The following is a 9,541-nucleotide window of genomic DNA, read 5'->3' on the forward strand; positions in this document are numbered from 1 at the left end:
GTGGTGGGGGGGATGATAGAGGCAGTTTCCCCAGCGTTCCTCAGGGCTCCTCAAAGTCAGCAAGAGCCAGAACCGCCACCCCCCTCCCCGGGCATCTGGCTAAAGAGCAGGCTCTCTACCCCAGAAGGCCTTACTCTGCGGCCTGGGGGCAGCTGTGGGGGGCTGCAGTCTGCCTCTCTAACAAGTTCCCCAGGAGCTTCTGATGCCTGTGGTGAAAGGAGCCCCCGCGTTGAGAATCATGGCTAAGGCCTAAGGCCTGCACAGGGGCAGATCCCAGAGCAGTGAGATGCACGGTATCTGGAGGTGCTGGGGAGGCACAAGGTCGGAGGAGGATGAGTGGAGCTCGAAAGGCTGGTAGGCTAAGAGGAGGCAAGAATTAGGCACTAAAATTAGAAAGATCCAGAAGAGCCTCAAACATCCTACCAAAGACCTTGATTTTCACCCTTGAATACAGGGAGCAGGTAGAGACAGGCCCTTGGCTGAGCTCTTTGGGGAAGGGAGCTGACAGAGTGAGCAGAGGTGGGAGGCAGGGAAGGAATGGCGGGACTGATCCAGTGTGCCCCAAGGGCAGGGCCATGGCTTATTGACATAGCATCCCCATACTGCAAAGTGTCTGGCCCATGGTATGGCCCAAGCAATGTTCATGGGTCTAGTGGATCACCGACTGAGAACGTACTGCAGTTGTCTTCACAAGAGGGGGAGGGCTTGAGCCAAGTTTGGCCAGTGAGAAAGGGGGCAGGGACATGTGGCACTTGCCGTGAAGGTGGCCGACAGAGGCCTTGGGACCGTTGGATTGGAGAGGGGCTGGGGAATAGGCAGAGGTGACCCATGGGTGGCCTGCAAGGATGGGAGAAAGGTGGTGCCAAGACCAGGATTGGAAAATTAGATTCAGGAGCCTGAGTAAGGTCGGAAGAAAGAGATGGCATTTCTTTTCCAAGAAGGCCTCTGTGTCTGAGACCATGGACCCCGAGGGTGGGCATGGGAATCCTAAAGCCCCTGAGAAGTTGGCCACATGGGTCAACAGCAACACTTCACAGAGGTCCCGGAGCCTCGCCCTGCTCTGACCCCACACACCTGCCCCCAGGCTCACATGGCCTGGGTCTGGGGGGACACGTCTGCTAAACTCAGTCCCCACAACGGGCAAGGGATCGGCTGTCTCCCCTCGCGGTGGGTTGGCATGACGAGAGAAGCTGCTGGTCGATGGAAGAGTTTCCCACAACTGGAGCGTCCCGGCGCGTGGCCGGCTGCGGGAGAGAGAGCGCAGCCAGGCCACGGCATCCAGCGCCGAAGGCAAAGTCAGACCTGGGGGACGGGAAGGAGCGGCTCTGTTTAGAGAAAAAGTAAGTCATCAGGAAACCCAGGGCTTCAATTCCAGTGCAGACCAGATCATTGGCTTGTTCTCTTTTTAAGGCTCTGTCTTTGTTTATAAAGAGCATTTCTATTTGTTTCCATTTGGGATTCAGCAAATGAGGGGAGTGAATTCCAGGGTCTGCTTCATGGATCATCTCCACTTGTACACATGCACATTCCACCCTCGGAGAGGGGAGAACCCGGGGATGGGCTGTCTCCTGTGTGTCTGCTCTCAATAGCCCCAGGATGGAGGAGGCCTGAGCACACAGGAGGCAGGGGCTGCCTCTGCCAGGGGCACCAAGTGCTGAAACTATATAGCTGACCATCTATGCAGATTTCCAATGTGCCTGGCGCGTGGATAATTTCATTTAAATCCTTAGAACAACCCCATGTGCTCTGTGCAATTATTAGCCTCATTTTATACTTGGAAAACTACAGTTTAGAGAGGTTGGAAAGCATGCCCGTGGTTGTCCTAGCACCAAGCAGAGCTAGGATTTGAACCCAGGAACCCAAGCAGTCTGACACCAAGATGGATATCACCGCAGAATTCTTTCTGCACGTGGTCCTACCATTGGTGGACTGGGATGAGGAGGCAGGAGAGGCCAGCAGTGCCAGAGCAGGGCGATCAGCCTGGCCTCCCCCAGGAAGTGGCTGGCCTGCGGCTATGCCCCGCTCAGGGAAGTCCGAGCAGCCAGAGCCCCAGGGAGGCATCTTCTCCCAGGCAAGGACAGCTGCAGAGGAGTGGGGTTCAGGCTGTGAAGGTAGAAGGCAGGACTCAGGACCCCGCAGCCCAGGAGGTCTGCCTCACCTGCCTGCAGTCTCCCCTCTGGTCTTACCTCCTGACGGGCTTCCCCTGGAGGCCCATAAACCCCCCAGAGGCTGGCTGCTTGCGCCTCTCCAGCCCCACCTCCCGCCCAGTGCACCCCGGGGAAGAAGGAGAAATGAGCCACATCCAGAAGGCACTGGTCTTAGGGAAGGAGCCATCGTCATGGACAGACACTCACCTGCTTCCAAGTGAGGAGCAAGATCCATTAAGAAACGTGATGAGCGAAGGCAGCCAGGACAGAGCCTGGGAAGCAGGACAGGTCAACCAGGAGGTGGCCGCTTGGCAAGTCTAAGGTGTGTGGGAAACCACCAGCTCCCACCAACCTGGGACAGATGCCTGCAGGAAGCAGCCTTTCAAGTGCCTCTGTGTCCTCGGCAGCTCTGGGCTCTATATCCAGGGTCCTTTAGCTGCCAGCACCCTAGGGCCTGGCTGGCTCCCACCAGCCCCTGAAGCCCAGGAGGACAGGAAGAAGAGGAAGAGGAGGACAAAGGAAGGTGCTCAGAGGAGGTGAGAAGGACCAGGTCATGCACAGGAAGTGCTGCCGTCCCCTCCCTGACCACAACCTCACGCCCATGCTGCTCTCTACACAGCAGCCGACCACACCCAACTCAAAAAGAAATGGGGCTAGGGAAGCAGACTTGGGTCAATGGATAGAGCATCCTCCTACCACATGGGAGGCCTGCAGTTCAAACCCCGGGCCTCCTTGACCCGTGTGCAGCTGGCCCATGAGCAGTGCTGATGCGCGCAAGGAGCACGTGCCATACAGGGGTGTCCCCTGCGTTGGAGAGCCCCACGTGCAAGGAGTGTGCCCTCTTAGGGGAGCCACCCAGGGCGAAAGAAAGTGCAGCCTGCCCAGGAATGGCGCCGCACACACAGAGAGCTGATACAACAAAATGATGCAACAAAAAGAAACACAGATGGGAAGCAGACTTGGCCCAGAAGTTAGGGTGTCCGTCTACCACATGTGAGGTCTGCAGTTCAAACCCCGGGCCTCCTTGACCCCTGTGCAGCTGACCCACGCTCAGTGCTGATGCGCGCAAGGAGTGCCCTGCCATGCAGGGGTGTCCCCGCGTAAGGGAGCCCCACGCACAGTGAGTGCACCCCGTAAGGAGAGACGCCCAGCGCCAAAGAAAGTGCAGCCTGCCTAAGAATGGTGCCACCCACACAGAGAAATGACACAACAAGATGACGCAGCAAAAAGAAACACAGATTCCTGAGCGGCTGACAACAGAAGCAGACAAAGAAGACGCAGCAAATAGACACAGAGAACAGACAACTGGGGTGGGGGGGAGGGGAGAGAAATAAATAAATAAATCTTTAAAAAAACAGATTCTCGGTGCTGCTGACAAGAATACAAGCGGACACAGAAGAACACACAGCAAATGGACAGAGAAAGCACACAACTGGGGCGGGGGGGGAGGGGAGAGAAATTTTTTTTAAATTTAAAAAAAAGAAATGGGGCTGGAGCCAGACTCCCTGCCCCAGCTCCCGTCTCCCACGGGGCAGGGCGAGCGGTTGGTCCTCCCAGTGGGCAGCCGCTCGCAGTGGCCTTGGGCCTGGGCCTGGCAGTTACACTTTACCTCTCCTCCCCCTCCGCCTCCCCTCTACTCCTGACTCCTTCCTCCCAGCCTGGAAACACATTCAAAACTCCCCCTTCTAAAGCGTCCTCTCCTCCCAGAGACCCTCTAGTCTGCCTTAAAACCTCCCACTATTTGGCGGTTCTGCAGAAAGTTAGCATAGAAATACCATGTGATCTGGCAGGCCCGTTTCTAGGTGGGATTGAATTAAAAGCAGAGACTTGAACAGGTATTTGCACACCAGTGTTCACGGCAGCATTATTCACAATTGCCAGAAGGTGGAAGCAACCCAAGTGCTCGTCCAATGATGAATGGATAAATAAAATGTGGTCTATTCATACAATGGCAGATTATTAGGCACAAAAAAGGAATGAAGTTCTGATATATGTGACAACATGGATGAACCTTGACAGTATCATGTTAAATGAAATAAGCCAGACACAAAAGGACAAATACTGTATGATCTCACTGATATGAAATAATTATAATAAGGAAACTCATAAAATCAGAATATAGGTTACCAGGGGCCTGGGTGGGGGTGGAGAATGGGAGTTAATGCTTAAATTGTACATATTTCTATTTGGGTTGATTGTAAAGTTCTAGGAGTGGATGGTGGTGATGGTAGCACAACACTGTGAATGTAGTTACCACCACTGAATTGTATATGTGAACGTGGTTAAAAGGGGAAATTTTAGGTTACTGAAATAAAATTTAAAAAAATAGGACCATACAGCACAGTGAATCCCTTTGTAAGTGATTGAGTATAATGAAGAGTACAAATTATAAAAATGTCCTTTCATGAATTCTAACAAATGTACACACTATTGCAAGGGGCTAATAATAGGGTGTATATGGGGACTCTGCTTTTTATACATGATTTTTCTGTAAACTTACAACTGCTCTAATAAAAATTTAAAAAATTAAAAAAAACCTTCTCCTTTCTTTCAGGCATCTGAAGAGAACCGTCTACACTGAGTCCCTCCTCACCCTCCCTTCCCAGCCAGCCTCGGCCTCAGACCCCACCCCTCCCAGATCCCCCCTCGATCTGCTCTGCAGTGGCCAGTGGCCTCTCAGGTGCCCCTCCCGTCTTGTCTCGTCTTTCCTGACCCTCCGCAGCTCCTTCCTCCTTTGGCCTCCTCTCTTCCCTGACTCTTGGATACTCCCCAGTACTCAGCTTTGGCCCCCACCCCTCTTCAATGACCCCTTGAATGCCGACTGCTTTTTGAGCCCCATCATCAGTCCCCTCTCCTTGTCCTTCTCACCCAGCGCCTGGGCCAGTGTATCTGACCACCCCCTGGAGCCCCCCTGACTGGGTCAACAGCTCCCAGCCACATGGTCACGTGAGCATATCCAATGGCCCGCTGGACCCCTGGTGCCAGCTGGCAGCTCCAAAGGAGCCCCCACTCCACATGGCCCGAAGCACACTCCTCTTCCTCCTGAGACCGGCTTCTTTCCTCTCTTGCCACAACACCACACATCCTCAGGGGTTGCCCTTTCCTCGTCTGCTCCCTCACCTCACACCCAGGAGGGCCCTGAGGCTGGCTGAGTCTTCCTCCTGAAGGTATCTCCAGTCCTCTCCCCATTCCCAGGGCCAGCGCCGAGTCCAGCTCATCCCAGCCCACGAGAGGAACCTTCTCCACCACTCAGGGTGCTTTCTGCTGGCAGTAACAGTTTGACCAGCTGATAGAGGCTAAAACAAACTGGATGTTGAGAGCTGCTGCTTTCACTGACGAGCTGTGTAAGTGTGCTGTTCTCTGTTCCCGAGTCGCTCTGATTCTCTCATCATCTGTTTCCTCGTCTGTTGGGTATAGCTCATGACCCTGTCACTGCACAAGGTGTCAATAGGAGTAAAAGAATCAACACACGTCAGGTGCTTGGGCCACACTCCGTAAATGTCAGCCATAGGCAGCCAGGAGATGGGGTCCGCGGGGCCAGCTAACAGCCCCACCCGAGGATGTCAGGACTGCCCGCCACGTCCCCATCTCACCAAGGAGAGAGGCAGCCTCTCCTTGATTCTCTTGGCTTTCCCCTGAAGTATGCAAGACAACTGCCGCAGATGCCAACATCACATTCTCACAAGGCAATCCAACGGCAGAAACGAGGACATTCTTCTCCTTAATGTCTCTCTTTATCAGGGAGAAGAGCTTTTCTCAGAAGCCTCATCCCCTATCCCCACCCCAATGGGATTTCTGCAGGTTCCGTTGGCTAATTCAGGTCACATGTCCATAACCTAGCTGCAAAGGAGTCTGGGAAAGCCAGTATCTGATATTTTCAATCTCTTACCTGAGAGTAGTTTCTGCCAGCAAGGAAAGGGGAGGCTGCCTCTCCAACTCACTCAACTCTCTGCCCATGAACTTTTCCCTCTCCAATCTACCCTCCATCCTGCCACAAGAGTGATCTAGCTAACCTCTGGTGTGACTGTGTTGGTCCCTGCTTAAAAACGTCAAGAATCCACCTCAGGATAAAGGCCAAGGTCCTTGGCACCGCATGAAGTGTCTTCTGCTGTGTGACCAAACTCTTCCCGCTACCCCCCAACCTCCAGGCACTTCAAACTTGCCTCCCTTTCCTCCAGCCAGAGCGCCCTTCCCTCTTCCCCCTCCCAAGTCTGTCTGACAGAACTAAACTTCTCATTTCTCAAGGCACAAGCTTCTCCAGAAAACTTTGTGACCTCCCCCTCCCTGTCAGGCCAAATACCTACCACAGGGTCAGACCAGAAGGACTCAACCAGCGAAGAAGGGAAGGAGGGATGGGGAAGAGGGAGGGAGGGAGGGAGGAAACGCGAAGAAAAGAATTGGCAGAAGATGAGCAGGTGTCAGCCAGGGGGCAAATAACCCAGGCAAGGACTGCAGGTGGGAATGCACAAGTCTAAGAACGGTGAGGAAATGGGTCTCCTGGAACAAGTTGCTGAGAAGACCTTAGTTTAGAGAGGGGGAGGCAGAATTGTAGCTGCTGAGGGTTCCACCACCATCCTCTCAGCATTTAGGATCTTCAGCTCCTTGGCCGCTTCCAGCCATGGTCCCAGCTGTGGTCCCACGCTTCCGATAAGCTGGTTTCCTGCGCCAGGCTCAAAGGAGAATCTGGCAGAGGCACGCTGGCATCCCCACGGCTCCTGGGTGGGCTTGCTCCCTGTGAGCCGGTCAGGCACCCGAGAACCATCAGCGCTCTTGGCTTCATCTCTCCAGGCTGGGAGTGAGGTGGGCCCTGCAGCCCCTCCAGGCCGGTGCCTTGAGCCCGAACCCAGGCTCTGCGGCTCTCACCAGCAGCCCTGCTCACTGGTAGCTCCTGCACTACGAGTGCAGCCAGCAATGGCTTCTTTTCCCAAAGCTCAACCCTGGTCCTGCCCAGCCTTCCAGGAGCCATGCAGGGGCACAGCCAGGGCAGGACACAGCTCCAGGTGCCACCGGCTGCCATCACCACAGACCAGAGAGGGACAGAGCCAGGAACAGACCTCATGCCCTGCTCCGGGCATCACAGGCCCTTCAACCCCTGTGGAAAGCTCCGCCCGCTACTATAGTGGCCCATCACAGCCTGGGGCATGGCCACTGGTGGAGGTCGAACTGGAGACCATACTCTCATTATGTCAAGATTCAAGCATTTCATCTTTTTTTCTTTTTTCCCTCTGTGGCAATTCCTTTCAGCCAGTAGCACACGCCATGTGTTTTTCAAAAGAGCCATAGTGCTGAACGGTGCTGCGGTTGTGTCCATTGTAGCAGGTGGCGGCACACTTGACTCAGTGCAGCTCTCCAGCCCTAGGAGATCTCTTTGAGCCTTGACCCTGACATCCATTTGCTCTCCCTCTTGGCCCTGGGTCACTCCTTCCTTTGAAAAGCATGTCAGTGATGTCATCTCCTTAGCCACCAGAATCACGATGTGGGCCAGGATGCTCTACCGAAAGCTCCCTCCATCTCTACTCATCTTTCCCTCCCTCAGCACCTTCGGGGGCTCTCTGGATAGAAAGAAAGCCTTGTTCAGGGGAACTTCAGGAGATGGGGAAGTGAGGAAAAATAAAACCTGCCCTAGCACAGACCCAGCCAGGCCTGCAGGGACCAGCCTGGCATCCAGACCCCAGGAAGACTCAGCGCCCTGGCAGAGCGGTGTCTCCCACCCCGGAAGGAGGCGTCTCTCCGCCTCCTTCTTTGCTCCTTCTTTTTACTGGCTGCCCTCTGTGAGTTACCTCAATTTCCAAATTCCCTGAGCGAGAAGATCTGATTGGGCCATCTGGTCACTCTCCAATCTGGAACATCATTTATAGGGCAAATTCCTACCTTCAGGGTGACTCCTGGGCACCTCTCCCCCACTGTATCCCATTAATTGATGGTTTCCTCAGAAACCTGGGCCAATCCACTGTGGCCAGAGAGGAGCAGGATCCCAGACCACATCACCAGCAACTCACGAGTTGCTGCCCAAGACCACTTTCCTCAGAGGGGAGCAGTGGGGATACAGGCACTTGGGGTCCCCCAGGCAAGCGTTCCTGATACAACGGTGTGTGAAGCTTGTAGACTGTGGGAGAGCTCGGGTCTGGGACCAGATGCGGATCTGGAAGTTGCTTGGGGCACACCTGGCTGTCACCAGAGGTGGGAAGTGCAAGAGGGCAACAGAAAGAGAGGAGACCAGCAGCTGTTACTGCCCAAGCAGGGCCAGCCTTGGAGAGGCCCAGCAAGGGGGCCAGAGAGGGGAAACAGTGATGGACGTCCGGGCAGCCCTGGCTACAGGGGCACAGCCCCTGGAGCAGCAGGAGGTCACTGGGAAGCAGCGGGGGCAGAGAACTGGTAAGAATAGGACCCAGTCCCAACACTCAGTGTACTGGACTCCTCACAAGGCCCCGAGGCAGAGATGTAGGCCTGGAAACAAGGTGGGACCCCATAGCAGCCCCGGTAGAGGGCAAGTCCTCGCCTCTGGATCCGGAGTATTAGGTCAGAGCGAGACAGGAAACAAGAGGGAACTCTGCGGCCTTCACTTGACCTTTCCCCAAACCCTGTTGGCATTTACTCCTGAATCTACCTTCCAGGTAGGGGCAGCCCCCTGCCTCGGGACAGCCACCTGGCCTCCACTGTAGGGAGAGGAGGCGGGGCAGAGAAGGCCAGGGTCAGTCCAGTGGGAACTCCACTTGGCCCCCAGCCCTCCCACCTCTTGATTTGTAACCCATCAAAACTGACCGTGAAGGAATCGCTCAGGTCTTCCGAGCAGAGCCAAGTCAGTTCCTGGGGATGACCCCTTACTCTCCTTTCTACAAATTCGCAAACTGTCATTTGTATCCTACTTGGGCTTTATTATTTTTTTTAAGATTTATTCATTTATTTATTTCTCTCCCCTTCCCCCCTACCCTCAGTTGTCTATTCTCTGTGTCTATTTGCTACGTCGTCTTCTTTGTCCGCTTCTGTTGTTGTCAGCGGCACGAGAATCTGTTTCTTTTTGTTGCATCATCTTGTTGTGTCAGCTCTCCGTGTGTGCAGCGCCATTCCTGGGCAGGCTGCACTTTCTTTCGCGCTGGGCGGCTCTCCTTACAGGGCACACTCCTTGCGCGTGGGGCTCCCCTACACGGGGATACCCCTGCGTGGCAGGGCACTCCTTGCGCGCATCAGCACTGCGCATGGGCCAGCTCCACACGGGTCAAGGAGGCCCAGGATTTGAACCGCGGACCTCCCATGTGGTAGACGGACGCCCTAACCACTGGGCCAAGTCCGCTTCCCATACCCTCTGCCATAACCCATCTGCTCTCCACTTTTAAAATTCAGCCTGGCGTTCCCCCAGCTTTCCCTTTCCTTTCCCATTTCCCCTGCTGACTTGC

General features: G+C 54.8%; 1 long non-coding RNA gene across 1 annotated transcript; it reads left to right on the top strand.

The window, feature by feature from the left end:
* Positions 1–691: 691 nt before the first annotated feature.
* Positions 692–5,473, top strand: LOC131273867 (uncharacterized). The gene is made up of 3 exons (XR_009181036.1): positions 692–1,340; positions 4,702–4,827; positions 5,343–5,473. It is a non-coding gene; the product is annotated as an uncharacterized lncRNA (long non-coding RNA).
* Positions 5,474–9,541: the final 4,068 nt, after the last annotated feature.

This window comes from Dasypus novemcinctus, chromosome 17 (genome assembly GCF_030445035.2).
Source record: "Dasypus novemcinctus isolate mDasNov1 chromosome 17, mDasNov1.1.hap2, whole genome shotgun sequence".
Classification (NCBI taxonomy): Eukaryota; Metazoa; Chordata; class Mammalia; order Cingulata; family Dasypodidae; genus Dasypus; species Dasypus novemcinctus.